This window comes from Pan troglodytes, chromosome 6 (genome assembly GCF_028858775.2).
Source record: "Pan troglodytes isolate AG18354 chromosome 6, NHGRI_mPanTro3-v2.0_pri, whole genome shotgun sequence".
Classification (NCBI taxonomy): Eukaryota; Metazoa; Chordata; class Mammalia; order Primates; family Hominidae; genus Pan; species Pan troglodytes.
The window spans coordinates 152,341,417-152,365,044 of NC_072404.2; the positions used below are offsets into that span (position 1 = coordinate 152,341,417).

At 36.9% G+C, this 23,628-nt stretch overlaps 1 protein-coding gene across 4 annotated transcripts in view; it reads left to right on the plus strand.

The window, feature by feature from the left end:
- The window catches only part of CHRM2 (cholinergic receptor muscarinic 2), a 154,360-nt gene that overhangs the window by 111,745 nt on the left and 18,987 nt on the right, over positions 1–23,628 (plus strand). For 2 of the 4 annotated variants that reach the window (XM_009454280.5, XM_001147469.7), the window contains exon 3: positions 11,558–11,635. The exons of the other annotated variants lie outside the window; for them this stretch is intronic. The gene's annotated coding sequence lies outside the window, so the exon portion shown is untranslated. The remainder of the gene's footprint in view (positions 1–11,557; positions 11,636–23,628) is intronic. 4 annotated transcript variants of the gene reach the window in all.

Here is a 23,628-nt window from a genome sequence, read left to right on the forward strand (position 1 = left end):
TATGAGTATTTTTAGCAAGAAGGGGTGTTGAATTTTATGGAATGCCTTTTCTGCATCTATTGAGATAATAATGTGGTTTTGTCATTGGTTCTGTTTATGTGATGGATTACGTTTATTGATTTGTGTGTGTTGAACCAGCCTTGCATCCCAGGGATGAAGCTGACTTGATCATAGTGGATAAGCTTTTTAACGTGCTGCTGGATTCAATTTGCCAGTATTTTACTGAGGATTTTCGCATCGATGTTCATCAGGGATGTTGGCTTGAAATTTTCTTTCTTTTGTGTGTCTCTGCCAGCTTTTGGTATCAGGATGATGCTGGCCTCATAAAATGAGTTACGGAGGACTCCCTCTTTTAATATTGTTTGGAATAGTTTCAGGAGGAATGGTATCAGCTGCTGTTTGCAACTCTGGTAGAATCAGCTGTGAATCCGTCTGTTCCTAGGCTTTCTTTGGTTGGTAGGGTATTAATTACTGCCTCAATTTCAGAACTTGTTACTGGTCTATTCAGGGATTCAACTTCTTCCTGGTTTAGTCTTGGGAGGTTGTATCTGTCCAGGAATTTATCCATTTCTTCTAGATTTTTTAACTTATTTGCACAGAGGTGTTTATAGGATTCTCTGATGGTAGTTTGTATTGCTGTGGGATTAGTGGTAATATCACATTTATCATTTTTCATTGTGTCTATTTGACTCTTCTTTCTTTTCTTATTAGTCTGGCTAGCAGTTTATCTATTTTGCTAATCTTTTCAAAAACCAGCTCCTGAATTCAATGAATTTTTGAAGGGCTTTTCATGTCTCTATCTCCTTCACTGAAGGAAATCTGCTCTGATCTTAGTTATTTCTTGTCTTCTGCTAGCTTTTGAATTTGCTTGCTCTTGTTTCTCTACTTGTTTTAATTGTGATGTTAGGGTATCAATTATAGATCTTTCCCGCTTTCTCCTGTGGGCATTTAGTGCTATAAATTTCCCTCTAAACACTGCTTTGGTGTGTCCCAGAGATTCTGGTATGTTGTGTCTTTGTTCTCATTGGTTTCAAAGAACTTATTTATTTCTACCTTAATTTCGCTATTTACCCAGTAGTTTTTCAGGATTAGGTTGTTCAGTTTCCATGTAGTCATGTGGTTTTGAGTGAGTTTCTTAATCCTGAGTTCTAATTTGATTGCACTGTGGTCTGAGAGAGTGTTTGTTAAGATTTCCATTCTTTTGCATTTGCTGAGGAGTGTTTTACTTCCAGTTATGTGGTCAATTTCAGAATAGGTGTGATGTGGTGCGGAGAAGAAAGTATATTCTGTTGATTTGGGGTGGAGAGTTCTGTAGATGTCTATTAGGTCGACTTGGTCCAGAGCTGAGTTCAAGTCTTCAATATCCTTGTTAATTTTCTGTCTCATTGATCTAATATTGACAGTGGGGTGTTAAAGTCTCCCACTATTATTGTTTAGGAGTCTAAGTCTCTTTGTACGTCTCTAAGAACTTACTTTTTGAATCCTGGTGCTCCTGTATTGGGTGTATATATATTTAGGATAGTTAGCTCTTCTTCTTGCATTGATCCCTTTATAATTATGTAATATACTTCTTTATCTTTTTTTATCTTTTTTGGGTTAAAGTCTGTTTTATCAGAGACTAGGATTGTAACCCCTACTTATTTTGCTTTTCATTTGCTTGGTAAATCTTCCTCCATCCTTTTATTTTGAGCCTATGCATGTCTTTGCCCATGAGATGGGTCTCCTGAATACAGCACATCAACGGATGTTGACTCTTTATCCAATTTGCCAGTCTGTGCATTATAATTGGGGCATTTATCCCATTTACATTTAAGGTTAATATTGTTATGTGTAAATTCGATCCTGTCATTATGATGCTAGCTGGTTATTTTGCCCATTAGTTGGTGCTGTTTCTTCATAGTCAATGGTCTTTACATTTTGGTTTGTTTTTGCAGTGGCTGGTACCGGTTTTTCCTTTCCATATTTAATGCTTCCTTCAGGAGCTCTTGTAAGGCAGGCCTGGGGGTGACAAAATCCCTTTGCATTTGCTTGTATGTAAAGGATTTTATTTCTCCTTCACTTATGAAGCTTATTTTGGCTGGATATGAAATTCTGGGTTGAAAATTCTTTTCTTTAAGGATATTGAATATTGGCCCCCGCTGTCTTCTGGCTTGTAGGGTTTCTGCAGAGAGATCTGTTGTTAGTCTGATGGGCTTCCCTTTGTGAGTAATGTGACCTTTCACTCTGCTGCCCTTAACATTTTTTCCTTCATTTCAACCTTGGTGAATCTGACGATTATGTGTCTTGGGATTGCTCTTCTTGAGGAGTGTCTTTGTGGTATTCTCTGTATTTTCTGAATTTGAATGTTGGCCTGTCTTACCAGTTTGGGGAAATTCTCTTGGATAATATCCTGAAGAGTGTTTTCCAACTTGGTTCTGTTCTCCCCATCACTTTTAGGTACACCAATCAAACGTAGGTTTGGTCTTTTCACATAGTCTCATATTTCTTGGAGGCTTTATTCATTCCTTTTCATTCTTTTTACTCTAATCTTGTCTTCATGCTTTATTTTATTAAGTTGATCTTCAATCTCTGTTATTCTTTCTTCCACTTGATCAATTCAGCTATTGATACTTGTGTATGCTTCACAAAGTTCTCGTGCTGTGTTTTTCATCTCCATCAGATCATTTATGTTCTTCTCTAAACTGGTTATTCCAGTTAGCAATTTTATCAAGTTTCTTAGCTTCCTTGCATGGGGTTAGAACATGCTCCTTTAGCTTGGAGGACTTTGTTATTACCCACCTTCTGAGGTCTACTTCTGTCTATTCATCAAACTCATTCTCTGTCCAGTTTTGTTCCCTTGCTGGTGAGGAGATGTGATCCTTTGGAGGAGAGGAAGTGTTCTGGTTTTCAGCCTTTTTGCACTGGTTTTTCCTCATCTTCATGGATTTATCTACCTTTGGTTTTTGCTGTTGGTGACCTTCAGATGGATGTTTTACGTGGACGTACTTTTTGTTTATGTTGATGCTATTGCTTTCTCTTCGTGAGTTTTCCCTCTAACAGTCAAGTCCCTCTTCTGCACGTCCGCTGGAGTTTGCTGGGGGTCCACTTCAGACCCTGTTTGCCTGGGTATCACCAGCAGAGGCTGCAGAACAGCAAAGATTGCTGCCTGCTCCTTCCTCTGGAAGCTTCGTCTCAGAGGAGCTCCTGCCAGATGCCAGTCAGAGTTCTCCTGTATGAGGTGTTTGTCAATCCCTGCTGGGAGATGTCTCCCCATCAGGAGGCCCAGGGGTCAGGGACTTGACCCTTGAGGAGGTAGTCTGTCCCTCGGCAGAGCTTGGGCACTGTGCAGGGAGATCCACTGCTCTCTTCAGAGCTGGCAGGCAGAAATGTTTAAGTTTGCTGAAGCTGCACCCACAGCTGCCCCTCCCCCAAGGTGCTCTGTCCCAGGGAGATGGGAATTTTATCTATAACCCCCTGACTGGGGCTGCTGCCTTTCTTTCAGAGATGCTGTGTCCAGAGAGGAGGAATCTAGAGAGGCAGTCTGGCTATAGTGGTTTAGTAGTGATGCGGTGGGCTCCACCCAGTCCAAACTTCCCAGAGGCTTTGTTTGCACTGTGAGGGGAAAGCCGCCTACTCAAGCCTCAGTAATGGTGGACGCCCCTCCACCCACCAAGCTGGAGCATCCCAGGTGGACTTCAGAATGCTGTGCTGGCAGTGAGAATTTCAAGCCAGTGGATCTTAGCTTTCTGGGCTCTGTGGGTGTGGGATTTACTGAGCAAGACCACTTGGCTCCCTGGCTTCAGCCCCCATTTCAGGGAAGTGAACAGTTCTGTCTCGCTGGCGTTCCAGGCACCACCGGGGTAAGGAAAAAAAAACTTCTGCAACTAGCCCAGTGTCTGCCCAAAGGGCTGCCCAGTTTTGTGCTTGAAACCCAGAGCCCTTGTGGTGTAGGCACCCAAGGGAATCTCCTCCCTGGTCTGTAGGTTGTGAAGACCATAGAAAAATGTAGTATATGGGTTAGAGAGCACCATTCCTCACGGCACAGTCCTTCACGGCTTCCCTTGGCTAGAGGAAGGAGTTCCCTGACCCCTTGCACTTCCTGGGTGAGGCAATGCCCCACCCTGCTTCTGCTTGCCCTCCATGGGCTGCATCCACTGTCTAACAATCTCAATGAAATGAATCTGGCACCTCAGTTGGAAAGGCAGAAATCACCTGCCTTCTGCGTTGGTCTCGCTGGGAGCTGCAGACCAGAGCTGTTCCTATTCAGCTATCTTGCTCAGGAATCCTAGAGCATCTTTAATACATCAGTGTGCATTATGGCACAACAAATGAAGAATTGAGCGTAAGAGTTCTCCCAAACTTCTTTGACAGTAGAATGGTTTATTCTACAGAAAGTTTGTTTAACAATTTGTGGAACTAGTTAGTATTCTATAGAATAAACTTTGTCATTGCTGTTCTAGTATCATGGTAAGGTGCTGGAAACCCTAATGCCAATGCTGCAACACACAGCACTGAGGTAAAAGCTACACATGTGAGCACATATGCATTCCAGCCATATTATTTTTGACCAGCTACTAGGATTTTAAAGATTACTCGAGTTAATTTTAAAAACCACCTTGGCTCACGCCTGTAATCCCAGCACTTTGTGAGGCCAAGGCGGGTAGATCATGAGGCCAGGAGTTTGAGACCAGCCTGACCAACATGGTGAAACCCCGTCTCTACTAAAAATACAAAAATTAGCTGGGTGTGGTGGCACATGCCTGTAATCCCAGCTACTCAGGAGGCTGCGGTAGGAGAATCGCTTGAACCCGGCAGGCGAAGGTTGCAGTGAGCTGAGATCATGCCACTGCATTCCAGCCTGGGTAACAGAGTTAGACTCCAAAACAAACAAACAAACAAACAAACAAACAAAACACCTCTAATATCTGAAATATCCTGAGTCATGGCATTGAAGAAAGCAATGGAGTTTGTATCAATCTAAGACAGGATTACATTTCAATCATCCAAGATTATTTATAAGAAAGGACCTAGATTAGCATCTTACAATCAATTCCAGCATAGCCTAAATCTACCTGTCTTTTATTTAGAACATAATGTTACTTGAGCATTTCCTTAAGTTCCCTAGGTAGTATTCCTCCACAGACGACCAATATTAAGGTATATTTTCTGGGTTATATGGAGTTCACTCACTGGCAAGACCTCTAAGTAAACAGAATTTATAATAACATTGGTATTTTCCATATTCATTTGGCAAAGATCAGCTTCCACATTGAGGTGATTTTTCAACCAGTGGATGAGGCAAACAAAATCTTCTAATAGCTTTCCATTACTTAAAAGGTTAAAAACAGAGGAGAGGGGGATCTTAAGGATAATGACAGCTCTTCCTTGTTCTTTTTTATATAAATGAATGGATTCTCAATAACTACACCAAGTGACCCATCCTATCATCATCCCTCTCTCATCCTAGAAATAGATGAGAACCCAATCAGCTGATTTATGACTCATTTGGACAGTGATGGAAATGGAGAGGATCGTTCTTTTCAGCAGGCCCTGAACCCACCTCATAACTATCTTTAAAGTTGAACCCATGACTGAGGAAGCACCAAAGCATTTCCTTATTTTGGCAATTTATTTTTTTTAAATAAGTATTAATCATCTTACTCCCTTTCCTTCTTTAGATACACAATTTTCCCCTCAAAGATTAAATTATCTATATTAGTACTTTTCTATACCCTAATTAATTATTTAAAAAATCCAAGTAATATGCTTATAGGCCCAATCTCATTAACAATATATTCTAAGCTATAAGCTCTCATTTCAATATAAGAGCAAAGGAAAGCAGGGTGTATAAACTGAATCTGCAAGGTCCTGATCACAGTTAGTTAAATTTACTGTAGACCACTCAATAGCTTTCCAAACACTGGCCTCCTTATTTCTCACATGTTGGGTTCATCAATTAAGATATATTTGGGCAATTAGCATCAACCACTTTTGTTCTTCCATAATTTGCCTGATCATAATTTTGACAATATTTATCTTGTTAAAAATTTGGTCTAAATGTCTCTTACGATGAGCTAAGAAATGTCAAATAATGGTTTGTTCTACCCTGGGGCAAGCCATAATCCTAAGCAGATTCAATCAGGAGCACCTGCAAAACATATAAGTTACCCAGGCTTCCTTGTCTATAGGGACCCTTTTTGTTCCAGATTGAACAGAAGTTTTAGGTTTGCTCAAACTCATTCTTATTGTATATGAAATACACCCTTCTTATAATGGACCCAATTTATTTATTAGTATATGCATTCATTCATTCACTTATTAACTTATTTTTCTTCCTGCATCTGATGCAAAACATCTCACCTTTTTGTACCAGGCAAAACAGAAACAAACAGGCAAAACCTGAACGAACCAAACAAAAACTGATTTTCTCTTCCGCTTGAGAAAATGCAACTCTAATGTCCTCAACAGTTTCTTACTGCCTCCAGGTATCCTTTCTTTTTTATTTCTCTTTCTTTTTCTCTTCCTCCTTTCTCTATTTTTCCTTTCCTTAAAGTTCAGGTTCACAGGTCCCTTTCCTCTGTGGCCCTGCTCCAGCACATAGCACAGGGACTGTGTTGAAACAGCAGCAGCCCACAGTCAAAAGTTCCTTCTTTTGCTGCAAGACAATCATTTAGGGGCACCCTCTGTTGCTTCAGACATATCCCAGCTCTATGTCACTGGGCTTCCTTCTCCACATGTGGGGACTGCCCTTGGGGCTTATCCACTGTTTTCTACATTTGCACATTCTGAAACCATGAACATCCTCTCACCATTAAAATCAGAGGTCAAAAGACAGATCTAGAGAAAATTTCTGTCAAAGCTATGCCCAGTCTCCCTACTAGTCATTTGATTAACTTAACATCACGTATTGTACACCCAGTGTTTACTTAACATGGTCCTCACAGTTGCAGATACAAACCCTCAAAGACGCTCAAGTGAGTTCATCTGCCACTGTGCTTCACACTGGCCACAGCTGCGCCAATGGATCAGGGTAGGGCAAATGACAAATGGGTGAACTATACGGAGGCAAGGATGCATCAGTCGGAGCTACCAGGGACTATTTCCAAAAGGTTAGCCTTTTAAATGTGCATCCCTCCTTATTCAATCATATTACCCTCTCTGGGGCCACTTACATATTCTCTTAAACACATTCAGACTTCAATTAAGTCCATCTCTCTTCAGGGATTGTGTATAACACTCCTTATTGATCCCAACAGTTCCAAATTTTCTTATTTTATTACATATTTTTATAAGCAAATAGATAGGGTGCAGATTAGTTTAATATTAGTATTGTCCCTTTCTAAAATGAGAAGGAACATTGTGCATGTAAATCATACTTACAAAAATAAATTCACAAATATTTCATCCCTAAAAACAGTAGAATTTTATGTATAATATATTTATTTACATATATGAATATATAAAAATTTATATATGTAAATATATGTATATTTAGATATATATAAAACAACGTATCATTTTCCAGGGAAGGTTCTTTAATAGATACATATATCCAGAATAGTTCAGATACAGATCATAATTAGTCCCAGTGGTTCTTCATTAAAAAGGAAAGGAAAAGAAAGGCAAGACAAAAGGAAAGAGAAAGGGGGTCAGGGAAGAGAAGAGGAAAAAAGGAGTGGGAAGAGAAGGTGAGGGAAGGAGAGGGAAGGGAAAAAGCTGCAGGACAGAAAATACCATGTAATCTGTAGAAAATCAAATTTGAGTCAGTAATTACTAATTTGTGTACTAATAGGTAATATTATTGAGTGCTCATTATCTGCTGGCCTATATGTTATGTGCTCTACATACATTATCTCATTTAATACTTGTAACAATTTCATAGATTTTTTTTCATTGTAGAGAGAAGGTGACTGAGGCTTAGAAAGGTTAAGTAACTTGTCCAAGGTTACACAGCTCTGCACTGGGATCCAATGGTACCGTCAGCTTCAATCTGTACTCTTTATTTCTTCTCTCATGACTGTCAACAAATAGAGTGGACAAATAATAATTTACTGGATAATAAGTTCAACTGTGTCCTGCAGCCAATGCTTGCCTAAGAAAATCAGCAAAAATGAGATAATCAAGTCACCAAGTGCATCTAGATGGTGACTTGATTATCTTGTGTTCTTGTCCTGATTATAGGCTGTTGCCATTTTTGTGAGTCAAAATGGTTGAATATTGGCAATTTTATAAAATTGAGTCTAATAAATATGCCTATATATATACATATATTTTATATATTTATACAAGTAAATTTATGAATTCATAATGATAATCAATGCTTATTTAGTATATTCGAATTTAAGAAAATATTTTAAATACTTTTAGAATTTTACAGTCTTCCCACCAAACCTATGAGGTTGGTGCCATTATTTTCCTCATTTTATAAAAGAGGAAATTAAAGCTTTAGAGGTTTTATAACTTGCTAAAAGTCACATCAAAAGTGACAGAACCAGGGTCTGTTCCTTATTAGTCTGATTTTAGTACTAATTCTCTTGACCACAATGATATATTGATCCATATTTAATATATGTATTTCTATATGTTTGGGAAAAATCCATGCTAAGGTTAAAGATTTTTGTTTTTATAGTTTTAACTTTTTGCATCTTTCTTTCATATATCTCCTTTCATTTAATAGATCTTCCTTATTTTTATTTGATATTTAAAGGGATGAAAGTTAAAACAGTTAAGTAACTAACTCAAAGTCACACAGTGATTAATGACTGGAGTAGGACTCAAATTTATCTTAGTATGATGCATACTTACGGAAATTCAGATGCTTAATTGAGAAGTAGTTTATATAAAGAGAATAAAACCTATCTTGTCTTGCGAACTAATTGCTAAAGATGTGCATCCATGATACCCACTGTAGACTCATTAGCCTTTTGTAGGAAGTTCAAGTCCCTCTGCTTTTTGGAGTTCCCACTAGTCATAGGAATATGTATGTCATTATTGACTTTTCCCCTCCCTCATTCTCCAAATTCAATTATACATTTTAAAACCTAGCATGTCTTCTCCATCCCTTTCATTTATTTCTGCCCTAGGTCCTTTGTTTGCCATGGATCATTGCGTAACTTAGGTACTAATCTTTCTGCTCCTGGTTTTGTCCCTTAAAATCCATCCCCTTCACAACTATTTCAGAAATTTACTTAAAATACAAATTTATTCATAGTACTTCCTTTTTTAGAACCTTCATCAGATCCCCATCCACTATAGCATGAAGTCTGAGTTTCTTAAGCAGAGCGCATACGTTTTCAACAGTTCAACTTCTTTCTGACTCTCAGCCACCTCCCTTCACCTCTCCCAGACTCAATTTTGCATTTCCAGCACCATTGAACTTACATGCACTGCAGTTTCTGGCCTTGTTACATTTACTCAGATTATTCTCTGCTGCATCATCATGATCATATTTATTTTTTAAGACTTTATTTTTTAAAGCAGTTTTAGGTTCATAGCAAAATTACAGAGATTTCTTATATACCTCCTACCCTCACACATGCACAGCCTCTGCCATTTTCAACATCCTCTATCAGAGTGGTACATTTGTTGCAATGAATATACATTGAACACATCATTATCACCCAAAGTCCATAGTTTATATTGGGGTTCACTCTTGGTGTTGTACTTTCTATGAGCTTAGACAAATATATAATGACATGTACCCATCATTATATTATATGGTGTTTTTTTCACTGCCATAAAAGTCCTCAATGCTCCACCTATTCAGAACTCCATCCCTGGCAATTTCTGCCCACCATTGATCTTTTTACTGTCTTCACAGTTTTTGCCTTTTCCAGGATGTCATATAGTTGGATTCATACAGTATGCGGTCTTTTCATATTGCTGTCTCTCACGTAACAATATGCATTTAATGTTCCCTTATGTCTTTTCATGGCTTGATAACTTACTTGTTTTTAGCATTATGTAATACTCCATTGTCTGGATGTACCACAGTTTATTCATTCACCTACTGAAGGATATCTTTGTTGCTTCCACATTATGGCAATTATAAATAAAGCTGCTACAAATGTCTATGTGCAGGTTTTTGTGTGGACATGTTTTTAACTTATTTGGGTAAACATCAAGAAGCATATAATTATTTGCTGGATCTTATGGTAAGAGTATGTTGAGTTTTGTAAGAAACCACTGAATTATCTTCCAAAGTGGCTGTGCCATTTTTCAATTCCACCAGCAGTAGATGAATGTTTCTCTTGCCCCACAACCTCTCCAGGATTTGGTGTTGTCAGTGATCCAGATTATGGCCATTCTGATAAATGTGTAGCAGTTATCTCATTGTCTTGATTTGCATTTCCTTGATGGCATATGATATAAAGTATCTTTCCATATGCTAATTTACCATCTGTATATGTTTTCTGGTGAGTTATCCATTAAGATAACTGTGGGTTTGTCTTTTCATTTCTCTCAGTCTGTGGCTTCTTTGCTCATTGTCTTCACATTGTCATTCACAGAGAAGTTTACAATATTAATGAAGTTCAGTTTATCAATTATTTATTTCATGGATTGCCTTTGGTGTTGTATTTTAAAAGTCATCACCATACCCAAAGTCATGTAGGTTTTTCCCATGTGTTACCTTCTAGGATTTTCATAGCTTTGCATTTTACAATTAGGTCTTTGATCCACTTTGAGTTAATTTTTGTGAAGGGAGTAAGGTCTGTGCTTAGATTCATTGGTTTTTTGCATGCAGATGTCCAGGTATTTCAGCATAATTTGTTGAAAAGACTATCTTTGCTCCATTGTATTGCCTATGCTCCTTTGTCAAAAATGAGTTGACTATATTCATGTGGGTCTATTTCAGAGCTCTCTATTATGTTCCCTTGATATATTTGTCTATTATTTTGCCAATACCACACTGTTTTGATTACTACAGCTTTACACATATTTTTACAATACATTGTTGAGATAGGTACCATATTGTTCCATTGGAGAACACTGCCAAGCTTGGATTAACTTAGCTACCATCTGGAGGTGAGGAGGGAGGTGCACTTTTTCATAGATATTTATATAGATTGACAATCTTCTCTTGATTTTATTTTTCTTTGATGAAAATCCTTCCTCTGCCACGTCTATCTGATAAAATTATATGCATAATCAATTTTCAATGATTCTGTATGACGAAACTTAGCAAATATACTCTTTGTCATGGAGGCAAACTATGGTAGCTGATTACCATTTTTTAATGAGAGCTAGGGTTACAATACTTACTATTATCACACTTATTTTAAGCTGAAGGCCTTTACTCAGACCATGTTTCTCAGAGTCACTTCTCTTTGAGTACATGTGATTCTATTCTCAGGCCTAAGTGAGATGCCAGTCTTCCATGTTCCTGGAGGAGTAAACCTTTGACCTGACAGGTGCATGTACTTCAGATGTTGGTGTCTAACTTGAGTCACAACAGACTTTTCTCTCAAGAATTCCAGTTTAGGATCTGTCCTTGTAAAGACTAATATACTCCATTTTTCTGTTTGTTGTAATTATTTTTACTGTTTCCCACACATGATTTGTTTCTCTTTTCCACCAGGTTGTTAGCGACATGAGTACAGGGTCTGGATCTTACCCATTCAAGAGTGTATTCTCAGCACCCAATGCCTGGCATATAGTAAGTGCTCAATAAATTTTTAATGAATAAATTAATACATTTATAGACAAAACATTAAGTTGTTGTGAAGTCACAATAATCCTTTGGAAAGGTAAATATGTCAAGTAAAATTAAACATCAGTTACTCTTATGAAATAATATTAATCTGGGTTGTCGTGTTAGGATATTTCTATTAACTTCCACTTAAACAGCACAACCCACAGACCAGGGACAAACTATTCACTAAGAACTATTTGTTATTCCAAATGAAGTTGATTCAACTTGTCAGGAAAAATGTTCTACACCCTACCATAAGCACATGACTTAATACATCAAAATTTCCTGAGTTTTTTAAATTTTCAAAATCTTCTGCCCTTAACGATGAATTTCCTCTAGAAGCAATATTTTAGTATTTGCAAATTCAGTGTTCACGTTGATTTTATAGAACGTAACTACCATCAGTAACAAGGATTGACTGACTCTCTCGCTCTGTCTTTCTCTCTATCTAAAGAGATTTCTTTTAAGGAATTGAATCATGAAACTATGAGAACTGGCAATTCTGAAATCATTAAGGCAGGCCAGCAGGCTACAAACTCACACAGGAGTTGGTGTTGCAATCTTGAGGTAGAATTTATTCTCCAAGAAACCTTAGTTTTTACTCTCAAGGTTTCAACTGATGGATGAGGCCCTGCATTATTAAGAAAAATCTCATTTACTTAAATTCAACTGATTGTACACGTTAACTATATACACAAAATACCTTCACAGCAACACCTAGATTTGTGTTTGATTAAATAACTAGGAACTATGTCACAATCAAATTGACACATAAAATTAACTATCACAGTCATACAGTCATGATAGATACTGATGAGCTTATAGTAAGCCTGGTTCATTGAGAGGTATTTTTATTCATAGAAGTGAGTTATGGCTGTATCTTCACACAGACACATACAGTGAGAGAGAGGGAGAGAGAAAGAGAGGAAGAGAGCACAGATATAACATGCTCTTGCTTCAGCAAGTGAGATATTTGCATGATCAGGAGCAAAAGCTTAGCTATGAGACTCCCTTGATTTCAAGTCTGAGCACCATCTCTTACTAGCTGGCACATAACTTACTCATTTAATGTGCCTTAGTTTTCTTGTCTATAAAAATAGTACCACCTTTGACAGTGGGCCAATTGTTTTTAGATAAACAAAAATTGTTAGTTTTTCTCAGTATTCGCTCCCTGAGGTCAGGGGAGAGAGATATAATGCAGTGCATGTTCACACGTTCCCTTGAAAATGAAGCCACAACCCCTTGACAGGCATACGGAGAAGTGCCAGAGATGGCCATAGATGGGAAAGCAAACAACTCTAGCCCAGTGGCTTTCTGCCTGTCACTAAAATAAGCTCGAGCTAGGAAGAACATGATAATGGGGTTAGGTGCATAGTTCTGACCTTATCTCTTTAGTAAAGAAAAGCTTTTACATACATTAGCCTCAGAACCCATTCCAAAGTTCTATGATCAAAGAAATCCAACCCCAAAGTGAAAAAGTAAAATGAGGAAAAATACAGATCCTAAATGCTTTCCATATCTGATAATTTTTGTTTCAAAAGAAAAAAAGCACTCACAAATTCAGCATGCATAGAAATCATAGCCATCAACTTAAAAGTCTTAAAAAAATCCAGCCAATTACCTCGTACATTCAATGATAAATAAATAAGAAAATAAATAAACCGATGTGACTATGTTTCCACTGTTTTGTTTAAAGGTTGCTTGCTTGCAGGTGATGGTTGCAATGCCACATAAATGCAGAATACTAACTGTGAAAGGTGAAATCAAGACCTTGCCGCTCCAAATGCTCTCTCTAGCTCTCTGATTGTACCTGCTCTCATGCTCCAACCCCTTTCCTGACCTCCACATCACAAACTGACAGACCTTGGGGAAAATGAAGGGACATTTTAAAGCAAAAATAAACCTGTCATTTTTATAGTCAAAAGTGTCAGAGCTCAAACATCAATGGTGTTTCAGAAGAGTCAGTAATGTATTTTGTATCCATGCTTACTGCAGATGTCATCATTAGTGGTCATTCCATATGAAAGTTATTTCTGAGTTGCTCCTGCATTGTAAAATAATCATTAATATTATGACTTTGCCTTAAAAAATAAACTCGCATTTTATTTGCTGGGCCACACTACATAAGCCACATCAATTTCTTATTTGATAGAGAGGTACTTATTTGGTTATATAATATTCATTTTCTATAGTGCTTTCTGCTCTTTTTTTCTTTTCTTTTTTTTTTTTTTTTTTTTTGAGACGGAGTTTCGCTTTTGTTGCCTAGGCTGAAGTGCAATGGCGCGATCTCGGCTCACCGCAACCTCCTCCTCGTGGGTCCAAGCGATTCTCCCTTTTTCAACAAAGAAAGACGTTTAGCACTATTGTCTTTTTTCAAATAATTGTCATAACCATGAGGTTATTTTTCAAGTTATACACAATAAAATCAAATATATTAAATTTTTAGATATTTATTTTTTAATTTAAAAGTAGCTTAAATTATTTGATAAATACTAACTTATGAGTGGGACTAGATCCTATATGATCTCAGCTTAGTTTAATAGGGAAGAGGGGATAAGCAGATTTATATACTGTATTCATTGTTTTGGAAAACTCTCTGTTCTTATCCATAACTTCGTTGCAATAGCCACCAGGTTATTACAACGATCCTTATTCAGAGGTGAGAAGGCTGTGGAATACAATTAACTTTAATAAATACAGAAGCATAATTTTGTATAAGCATAATTTCTTATTAACATATCAATTATTTATACGGAGAAAGTGGCCAAATGTAAAATAATAGCTTTTATATATTAATATATCCTATACACATTGTATAGTAGTCAAGTACAAAATTAATAATTTTATCTTATTAACATATTCCCTATAGTCTATGTGAATTGTCTACATATACATACATCACAATTAGAAATACAGTGGCAAAAAGATTCCATTCACTGTGCAACTAAAAATAAGGAAGGTCGACCTTAGCAAGATATACACAAATATACATACACAAACACAGGTCTATAACAATTTTATGTTCAATATTTGTATACCGAAAAATTACAACACATCAGAAAGGGACAAGAGAAAAAACTTGAGTAAGTAAAAAATATTTCTTGATATGAATACTCAACATTATAAAAATGTTAATTATTTATAACAGACCAATAACAATTCCACAAGGGGCTGGGTGTGGTGGCTCATGCCCATAATTCCAGTACTTTCGGAGGCCAAAGTGAGAGAATCACTTAAGCCAGGAATTCAGGACCAGCCTGGACAATATAGGGAGACCCTGTCTCTACAAAAATTAAAAAACATTACCCAGGTGTGGTGGTGCACACCTGTGGTCCAAGTTACTCTGGAGGCTGAGGTGGGAGGATTGCATGGTCCTGGAAGGCAGAGGTTGCAATAAGCCAAGACTGCACCACTGCACACTCCAGCCTTTGCAACAGAGCAAGAACCTGCCTCTAAATAAATAAATAAATAAAATTTAAAAAAATAATAATTTCATAAGGATAAAGGGATTCACAGATTATTCTAAAGTCATATAAATTAGCATGAAAATATAATAAAGATAATTAAAAATAAAACACTAATAAGTTGTACTTAAAATTAGAGCTTTTTAATATAATATAAAATTTACAATAAAAAATATTGCTACGGGTGTAAGAATAGACAGATAAAGCAATGGAATAGAATGGAAAGCCCAGAAACAGAACTCAGTGTATGGAATTATTTAATAAATGGTAGAACCACGTTTCAAATTTGTGGAGAAAGTGTAAACTGCCTGATAAATGTTTCTGGAGTGATTTTTAAATTATTTTTTAAAATTGATATTAGATCTTTTTATACCTTATTCTAAATATAGTTTATATAAATTACAGTTTAAAGTATAAAATATATAAATTAGCTAAAGGAAATTATCATTAAATATTAACTTCTTGGGATGGAGAAAGTCTTTTTAAATGATATCACAAAAATTAGTATCAATAGATATAACACATGTAAAAACATCTTCTATAAAAAAGACAAAGGGTACATTTAAATGTCAATTGTCAAACACATGAACAGTATAAAACTTCACAAATCAATAAAATTATAGCTAAAACTTCAAACAGAATATTTTATTTATCTGATTCACAAAGCTTTTTAGTAATTATTCTTATTTTTGTTACTAGCTATAGGAAAATATCATTCTCATGAATTACGATTGGGATTTTGCTACCCAAAATAGCAAATGTATATCTTTGGCCAATGATCTCATTTATAGGAATTTATCCTAAGAAAGCAATCACAGATCTATTAAAAAATCATGTACAAGGAAGTTTGCTACACTATTATATGCTAGAGTAAAAAATTAGAAATAAAGTGTCACCAATAGAGAATTATTTAATGAAATTACAGTATGCCACAAAACTAAATATCATGTACCCATAAAAATGATGCATTAGATGTTTTCGAATGTCATAGGAAAATGTCTGTGATTATCTTTATTTGAAAACGTTATTACCCAGTACTAACAGCAAAGGTCATAGAGTGTGAGCCTACAGGCCAAAGCTGTCCACACACATGTTTTGCTGGCTTCTCAGTATTTTATGACTTTGAGCCAAGATTTAAAAATTTGAAGAGTTAAGTATAAAAATCCAGATTTTCAGTGTTTCTTTATAATTCTAAATATGTGACAACTCTGTGTCCACATTCTCACCCAGCTGTATCTCAACAGTGGAGTAGTTGACAGCTTTTCTGATTCTCCCCCCTCCAAGGACTACCAGCTGTACAGTGTGCATATGTTAACTTATGCCAGCTTCCTTCCTTTGCTCTTCAATCCCTTGCCTGGCCCCGGTGAAATAATGCATTGATATATACGATGTAATCTAAAACTTTAAAATAGTACATGTATATGTGCATGAGTGTATTGCATGCTCATGTATGTGTGTAGGAAGATAAACAAGATTTCAAAAGCAGTAAAAGTTCACAGTTGCTTCCAACCATGCTACACAGTCTTTGACAATGGAAAATATATTGATACTGTTCACTGTTTTATCCCCTGAAGTTGGCTAGAAGAAACTTATCTCTTGAATAATCAGGTAAAGTGGATGGCCCTTGTGAGTCAAATATAAATGATCGAGAATATTTTTTCTTTGGTTTACTTCTCTAAATGTTCTAATTTGAAAATCAGAAAAAGAAATAATTTTTACTTTTTAAAGTCCAAACGCAGATGAAGGTTTCAAAGCAGAGCAAATACATATGGAAGATCAATCTCATGTGTTTTTTAAATTAAAAAGAAAGATACAGCATCTTTGAGACTCAATGCATCTGTCATTGGCAATGAATTCTGCTCTGCAACACAAAACATAATACTGTACAAGAAAGAATTTATTCTTGTCTGATCTTTGGAATTTTGTTTAGATTTCAGGCTTCCAATGGAAATTGTCAGAATACTCTTCCTTACCCTTGGCAAATAGTTGTAGCATGTCTGAAACATGCCCTCTCCAGAAGACTTTCCTTAATTTCCCTCCCTTCTTGCAGGGCTACATAGGCAGAAATTACAGTAATGCTGTGAAATAAGCATGTAAGTCATCAGATCACTATTTAGTTTGTCCACTAAATAAGCACAGGATGAAATCACTGCCACAGAGGTGTCAGTTAATTGAGGAATCAGACAGCTGGAGAGACAGACTGGGTGAGAAAACACCCTTATCCCAAGGACAAACCTTTGCTATGACATTGAAGAGAATATACAAATGAACTTGCCAAGTAAATTGCTTTCTTTCTCTAATATATGATCTCTTGCTCCAATGCTACAGCTGGCTTTTAATGAGTTAGTAGGTACATATGGAGCTAGATTGAGAGAATTAGTTCATGCTCATACGTTTCAATATTGAGAGTGAAATGAAGATACAGATAGCAATTTGAATCTAATTTTCAAGCCTGCATGGATGAAGGGTCACAGAAGGAAGCTGAGATGTACCAGGATATTGAAGGTGGGAGGATTGAAGATAGTGACAAAGAAAACCACAGCTGACACAAAGCTGAGTCCTCTTCCATAAGGCCAGCAAGGCCGAAGTAGCATAAATTCAAGAGAGATTGAGTTGTTTTCTTTTTGTAGATACACAGGGTACAGTATTTAGGAAAATGCAGATCTAAGGGAGACGTGAGTGACATCATCTCTGACCTCTCAGTCAGCATCATATGGATCCTAAGAGAATTCAAGTAAAATTAGAATCCTAAGACTCTTTTAGAGATGAAAGAGATGTTAGAGTCAAATGTCCTCATTGCCACAGGGACAAAAATCAAACTCAGAGAAATGAAATAGCATCTCTGGAATGACAATGCACATATTTTAATATCACAGACCCCTGCCCTTTCCATGAGTTTAGATCAACATTTCTGTTTAAAAACAAACAGATCAACGTGAGAAATGGAGAGGTGGTTTGGGTGGACAATGTGTCTACTGTCAATTTGCTTGAGTTCCTGAAAAAGGCATCATCTTGCAAAATTTTTTATTTTTGAGATGAAACATATTCTAAATAAGAACCCCTCTCAGATTACACCCCAAAGTATTAAATTAAAAAAGAAAACATGTGCACATAGTGACTCAGGAGGAGCAAACAATAGAAGTAGCTACCAGTTAGTTAATCACGCCAAATAGGTAGTTTGCAAGAAAATAAAGGCAGTATCAAATTTTAAAATTGTAGAAAAAACCCTCACTTAGATAGATTGATAATTTGGGATTGGGGCTTATTTCACATAGTAGGTTTATTTAATTTAGTCATGAAATTCGCCTATGAACACTATTGCTAATTCATGTACTTCTTTCCCTACCCTGTTTATTTGCTGTTCACTATATAGCCTAAAAATGGAAATCAGTTGAGTCATCATGAACGATGTTTATTACTGTTCATTATCTTTCAAAAACGTACCATCGGGGAGGGGAAAGAGAGCATCAGGATAAACAGCTAATGCACATGGGGCTTAATACCTAGGTGATGGGTTGACAGGTGCAGCAAACCACCATGGCACACGTTTATTTATGTAACAAACTTGCACATCCTCCACATGTATCCTGGAACTTTAAATAAAATAAAATATATTTTACTTCTTTTTTTAATTATACTTTAAGTTTTAGGGTACATGTGCACAATGTGCAGGTTTGTTACATATATATACACGTGCCATGTTGGTGTGCTGCACCCATTAACTCATCATTTAACATTAGGTATATCTCCTAATGCTATCCCTCCCCACTCCCCCCACCCCACAACAGGCCCCGGTGTATGATGTTCCCCTTCCTGTGTCCATGTGTTCTCATTGTTCAATTCCCACCTATGAGTGTATTTTTAAAACTACTAATAGTTAAACAGAAGTCACACATGACACATTCTTGCTCTGGATATCCATAATCTGCTGCTGTTTGTTCTACATACAGGATAAGTAAATAGTACAGATACTTCTGTTCCCAATTGCTTCCCGATACTACATAAATGCTGCCACAGTCTGCAACCAAGGTTCAATTTCTGGAAATGTTGGTGAACGGGAAACAACTGTTAGCAAATTTATGTATTACAAACTTATAGAGTCCAGTAATAAATGGCGATGAATGTAAGAGGATGTGACTTCATGAAAATTGTTATTATATGGAATAAGTAGAGCAAAGCTATACAATTCACCTGAGCTTAAGAAATCCATGAATATGTTTTCTAAATAACAGAAAGTACTAAAACAACATCTCAAACAGACCTATTGCACAGATGACAATTTTACAAACTGTAAAGGTAATTATTTTTCTACTACTCCCAACCTAGCCAGAGTCAACTATTGCTTTTAAACCTTTAGACCCTCACTCATCAGTATTTTCTTTTGTTCAGCTTGTCTTTCATAATTCTTTTTCTTTCTTTTTTTTTTTTTTTTTCGGACAGAGTCTCGCTCTGTCACCCAGGCTGGAGTGCAGTGGCGCAATCTCGGCTCACTGCAACCTCCACCTCCCAGGTTCAAGTGATTCTCCTGCCTCACCCACCAGAGTAGCCGGGATTATAGGTGCCCGCCACTATGCCCAGCTATTTTTTGTTTTTTTAGTAGAGATGAGGTTTTGCCATGTTGGCCAGGCTGGTCTCATACTCCTGACCTCAGGTGATCTGCCCACCTCAGCCTCCCAAAGTGCTGGGATTACAGGTGTGAGCCACTGCACCTAGTCTCATAACATATTATTATTAAAAAAAAAGAAAGAAAGAAAAGAAAGAAGAAAGAAGGAAGGAAGGAAGGAAGGAAGGAAGGAAGGAAGGAAGGAAGGAAGGAAGGAAGGAAGGAAGGGAAAAAAAGCAAGTAAACCAAATATTTTTAAAGGCTTTCCTTAACCTACCTTTCCTTTAAATCACTTCTTTTTTCTATTTTGCTTTACCATCACATTATAAAATAGGGGTCTGTCTGTTCACCTTTTTTTTTTTAATCCATCCCAACACAAGCACTACAATGCATGTAACCAAAACCACCTGTCACGATTTTTTATCCTTTGGCTTTTATATCCTTGTGTACTTTATTGAGTGATTCATAATTTTCCAATTCGCTTAACCCCAGCATATGAAAATGTTGTTTGAGTTTTATAACTCCATTGCGCCTTTAACCATTTAAGGGTTCGTTTTGTTTGAGAAGGAATGTGTGGTTCATACGTAGAATAAAGAAGCCAGCTATAGGGTGAGTGTTAAAAACTTGGTTATAAAACTTGAGATCACATATAAACAGAAATTAAACTTTATTCAAGAGGCTTCCAATCTACATTTTAAAGCACAGCTTGGAAATCTGAGGATGTACTGGGCATTGTGGCAAACATAATGAAAACTCCCCACCCCACATCTTCATCCCTGCCCCCTTCAGTGCTTGTTTGTGGTCTTTCTGTAGTCTAGCTACTTCCTCCTCCCCCCTCAGACAGCGTTGTTCCCGCTGTGATTTACTAGTTTAGCACTTGTTTAAAGAGGCCGGCTTTATGCACAGTCATTTGTTATTTTAATAACAATACAAAAAAGAAAAAATATATATTGAGCAAAACGGGTCAAGCTGTCACCTTTGAGCTTTACAGTGGGCTTTGAAAGCAACCAAACAAGGAAGAGCCAGAGGCAAGCCGTTCATAAGTTACATTCCTAAATGCAGACACAGAGCTGAGGATGCTTTTTCATGAAGAACAGGGACTAAGAGGTGGCCTATGAATGAGAATGATTCTGTCCTTGGAACATTTGAGCTAAGTATTTCCTTCCCAACAGCCAAATATGAACCAGAGAGAAGTCTGGTTGGGGGATGCACAGACCTTTCATTTAGGGCTAGGATGAGATTTGGCCGTGGCACACTGGAGAGGGCCTTCTCAGCAGGTTTTGGCGGGCTATCTCATCACCAAAGGACTAGCAATACAATAGGTCTGTATCCCTTGTCTTGCTATGGGAGGCCTGCTCTAACCTGCTTACGACCCCTGAATTCTAGGATGACAAGGCTGTGTCTCATCTGTGGAATAATATTTCCAGATAAATGTTTTATAGTAGTCACCGTATCATAAACAAAGTTAAGTCTTTTATCCTAGCCAGTCTCAGCAGAAGAGTAACATGACATGAGAGACTGGGAAACTGTCCTTCTGTGGGATTCTTCAGACAACCTAAGCCATCTCCTACATCCTACACTCGCTGAACATAGAATGGTTGAAGGAAAGAATGAATACATATGTAGAAGAGAAGAATCTTGCTAAAAGGAATGAAGTTGTCAAGATAAATAATTAAGAGTAAGAAAGAAAAAATATGAGAAAAGCCGGTCAAGAAGACTGGCATTTAGAAGAAAGAATGCTTTCTGTTTTTTTGTTTTGTTTTGTTTGTTTTGTTTTGTTTGTTTGTTTTTTATCACAAGTTGTTTTATTTCAATTAGCAAAAGAGTTTAAGTGAATTTTTTTAAAAAGTTGTTTATTTGAAAATAGCATTTAGAGTGATATGGTAAATGCAAGTTACAAATTAACTTTATGCATATTCATAGATCATGCTCTAAGCACTCAAATTTGACATATGAAATTTTGTTATTTTTATATTTTTCAACAATACATCTCTCTCTTAGTTTCATGATTTGTTCTAAATTTGTGGAGGACCAGAAATTTTTCTTTAGTCCCTCAGAAAGATCATCTTTTTCTCCAAAATAAACTGCTTTCAGCAAAAGTAAGTTTAGATTTACAGCAAGATCTACATAGATCTACAGCAAGAATTTTAAATAGAGGTTCACTTGTCTGTGACACTTCGACCATTGGGTTAGGAAGAGGATTAGTCACTAAGTTTTAAATTGACATTTCTTGAAGTTTAGATTGAAGATATCATTTCAGCATAAGAATCAGGATACCATAGAACGATAGTGAGATTTCTGGAATCCTTAAAATAAGTAAAAGTAAATAATAAAAGTGGCATAGAATAGACTCCTATAATATAAAAATTATTTCAGGTTACTTATTTTCTTGAGAGAAATAGAGAGTGCATGCTTTGTTTCTGTTTTTGTCCCTTTTTAAATGCTCTACTTGTTGATCAGAATCAACTGTTAAATTATAATGAACTCAGTAATAGTGACTGCTTAACAGTCACTATTATCATGGTGTATTATGCTAAGAGGCTGTTATATTATGTGCCTTTTTAAAAATATTGTGAATGGTAGATTTTATTTTCCACATCTTCTAGATCTTCTAGATGTGGAAAGGGGGTCAACAAATTTAAGCTCACACAATGAGAAAATAACAGAGATAGGCTTCCGTTTCAGGTTTAACTCCAAAGTCTTGTCTACTGCGTTCACAGATGCATCACAGTTAACTGGGTACGAAGTTATGGAAGGAACAGTTGCATCCCCCATACAGCATGAAGCCAGCATTTCTGCCAGCAAATCTCTTAGAAAGATATGCAGCCTGGTAGGGCTTGCTGCTGTCTCCCTCAAAAGGAGGAATCTGAGAATCAAATGCCATTCTTCAAGCTTCCATAATTGCTTACAGGAGTCTTGTTTTGTGAATTGCAAGTTCTCCTTGTACAGCATGTTGTCACATTCCACTGATCCTTTATGAGAAATTTTCCTTAACCTTTAGAAGAACAGAGACATTCTTTCTTTCTTTTCTTCTTATATGTTATTACCCTTTCCTCCTCAACTAACATACTTGATGTATGCATATGTATGCATGCATACACACACACACACACACACACACACACACTAGTTAGGTGAATAAATACAGGCCCAGGTCCAAACCTCTCAGCTTCCTATTTCCTTCCATCTTGGGGTATTCTGGGGTTAGTAACTACTCACAGAATCCTACTCTAACATGTTATCTTAGAAGTCCAGGTGTGTATACTCCTAACCCAGCAGACAATGCATGCTAAACCAACTTTGCAGATAGTAGTATAATTGTTGATATGGTTTGGCTGTGTTCCCACCCAAATCTCATTTTGAATTGTAGTTCCCATAATCCCCACATGTTGTGGGAGGAACCCAGTGGGAGGTAACAATCATGGGGTGGTTACCCTAGTGCTGTTCTTGCGATAGCCAGTGAGTTCTCATGAGATCTGATGATTTGATAAGGGGCTTTTCCCCTTTTGCTTGGCACTTCTCTCCCCTGCCGCCTTTGCTTCCCCTTCTGCCATGCTTGTAAGTTTCCTAAGGTCCTTCCAGTCCTGTGAAACTGTGGGTCAATTAAACCTCATTCCTTTATAAGTTACACGGTCTTGGGTATTTCTTCATAGCACTCTGAGAATGGACTAATACAACTGTGCTTCAAGGAAAAACCACACTGCCTAGAAGATTTATGAACAAGTCCCAATCCATTTGCTGTCTACTGGAAGATCTTCCATTCTCAGGCATTATATAGGAACGGAAATTGTATTTAAATACTTCTGTATGTGAACTATTCACAATTTAGCTACTTTTTATCAGATGACACAGTAGAGATGGGGGCAGAAAAAATGTACCGAGGACATTTC